Source organism: Prunus dulcis, chromosome 3 (assembly GCF_902201215.1).
Source record: "Prunus dulcis chromosome 3, ALMONDv2, whole genome shotgun sequence".
Classification (NCBI taxonomy): Eukaryota; Viridiplantae; Streptophyta; class Magnoliopsida; order Rosales; family Rosaceae; genus Prunus; species Prunus dulcis.
In genome coordinates this window covers 9,453,005-9,455,868 of record NC_047652.1, presented here as the reverse complement: position 1 = coordinate 9,455,868, position 2,864 = coordinate 9,453,005, and positions in this window count along the sequence as shown.

Below are 2,864 nucleotides of genomic sequence, written 5' to 3'. Positions count from 1 at the left end.
GATAAGGATTAAGTTATATTTATAAACTCAATTATCAACCAACACAAACCCTTGCGAACAAGTTATAATGTCTCATTCAAATTCAACTACATATAACCTTTCAGTAATAATTATTTGAACGCTTCTCATGTTGACACATATATATTATTTATTTATGAATTAACGTGCATTTCCATATCGTTAGTATGTGTATATGGGTGCCCACTTTACATTTCATGGTGCACTTTCACATATGATACACACATTGTAGCAACCATGTTATCAGTGGCGGACCCATTAAGGCGCAATGAGGTGTATCTGCACCTCCCCTTATCGGAAAAATCATTGTAAGTGCTTCAAATTGCCCATTTACTCAAGTAGTGTACAAATTACATTATTTTCATTTTCAACATTTAAGTAAATGTCTTTGTCCTTTTACTTTCATTTATTTTTATATTACTCCATTTACTTAAATTTACAATGTAAATAAGGAAGTACCCCCCATTTGGATTCAAATAAAAATACTAGAAAATCAAATTCCCACCAAATCAAAATATGAAAAATCAATTTTAGTGCAAAATACGATTTAGGCTAAAAATGATAGCTCATTAAGTCAATATATACTTCATATTAAAATCCCATAAAATCAAATTTTCTTATTTGATGTGTAAGGAATAAAAGCCGCTAAAAATTATCTTGAGAAAATGATTATTCCGAAAAATCATTTTTCATACTTAGTCAATATTTCATCTCCGCTAAAAAATTTCTAGGTCCACCAGTGCATGTTATCATAATCATATTGAAGGAAACTTTGGTTTATTCAAAGATTCATTTAAAACATCAGCATGATAACATACATCATACATGATATTTCCTTCTTTTCAACTGAGGTGTCTGATGGAAGGAACTTTTGATCCTTTTTGTTTTGGATGCATATGCGTGCCACCACCAAGTACTGATTGGCTTAAATAAAAAGGTCGAATTGTTGTGTTCATGCTTCTAACTTGTAATCAGCAGATTGATCGATCAAGCAAAGAACCTTATCTTGGCCTATGTTCTTTCACTTCCTCAACATCAAGGATGGTTGAGCTTTGTATGTCTATTTTTAGGGTTTGGGGATTTTAGTGATATGATGTAATTAAATTAAAACTATGATTAAACTAAATGACAAGAAAGTAAATGTAAGAAAGTGGATTAAAGCGATAATTAAAGTTAAATTAAGATAAAGCATAAATAAGAATGATAAATTGAAATAAACTTGAATGAAATTCGATAAAGTAAACTTAATGAAAATTCAAGAACAATGGAATCTAAATTTCAAGAAAATAAACTTACACTAAGGAATTGGAGTGCTTGGAAATGTAAAACCTAAACTAGGAATTGAAAAGTGCAAGAAAAAAAAAAGATAGGTTTTGTGGGAGTAAATTTCCCCCAAAAGAATATTCGCCAAAGATTACTTCGTCTTCTCCGCCTCTCTTTCTCCCTGCAAAACAGATCGGAGTAAAAGACCACACCCGGGGGGTGTTGGCCAAAGGCCCTCCGATGCTTAAGTTAGGTAGGGTAATTCAAGGAAAACCGGGTGGCCGGAGCCGTGTGTGGTGGCCGGAGCCTTGTGTGAGAGAGAGAAAGAGAGGAGGTTGCAAGGGTTTTTAAGAAACAACTTATGCAAAGTTTGAGTAGGAATTCTGACGTACCTCATCCTTGTGCTTAACCAGGTATTTATAGTGGCTTTGGAGAGGTTGGTGGGTTTGGTGTGGTAGGTGTATTTAGCGCGGTTGGTGTGGTTGGTGGGGTTGGTGTATTTAGGAATTATTGATTAACCAAATCCCTAATTAAATTGGGGATCAAGTAACCCCCAATTTGATTAGGTAATTCCCAATTAGGTTAGGTAACTCCTAATTAGGTCAAATAATTCCCAAATTGATTGGCCTAATTATTTGACCTAGGGTTTTGATTTAATTAGGTTCCCACAAATGCCCCCCAGCTTCTGCATGGCGCGTGGTGGCATGTAGGAGATGTAGATTATCCATTGGGTTCTCCAGCTGTAACTGGGCTTCCTTCGTGTTCTTGGGCTTCCGCGTAGAGAAGGTGTTTGACTTGTGAACTGCTTGAGCAACCAGCCTATGTTTTGATTGCACGTCCTCCTTTAGAGATTTGTGAGTACTAGGGTCCCCCATGAAGGACTCCGGGCATGCACTGCATATCCTGTAGGATGATTCCCCTTAGGAAGTTGACGAGCACCAGGGTCCCATTTGAGAGACTCCGGGTGTGTTCTGCACATCCCATTGGATGATTTCCCTTAGAAAGTTGGCGAGCACCAGGGTCCCCCTTGAGGGACTCCGGGTGTGTTCTGCACATCCCGTAAGATGATTCCCCTTAGGAAGTTGGCGAGCACCAGGGTCCCCCTTGAGAGACTCCGGGGTGTTCTGCACATCCAGTAGGATGATTTCCCTTAGGAAGTTGGCGAGCACCAGGGTCCCCCTTGAGAGACTCCGGGTGTGTTCTGCACATCCCATAAGATGTTTTTCTCAGGTCACAGCATGTTTAGCCTATGTCCAGAGATGTGTCGATGAGAGGGGCCCGTTTGGCCTACGTCCGGAGACGTGTCGATGAGAACAGCCCGTTTGGCCTACGTCCGGAGACGTGTCAATGAGTCGGGCCCGTTTGGCCTACGTCCGGAGACGTGTCGATGAGTGCGGCCCGTTTGGCCTACGTCCGGAGACGTGTCGATGAGTGCGGCCCGTTTGGCCTACGTCCGGAGACGTGTCGATGAGAGCGGCCCGTTTGGCCTACGTCCGGAGACGTGTCGATGAGAGGGGCCCGTTTGGCCTACGTCCGGAGACGTGTCGATGAGTCCGGCCCGTTTGGCCTACGTCCAGAGACGT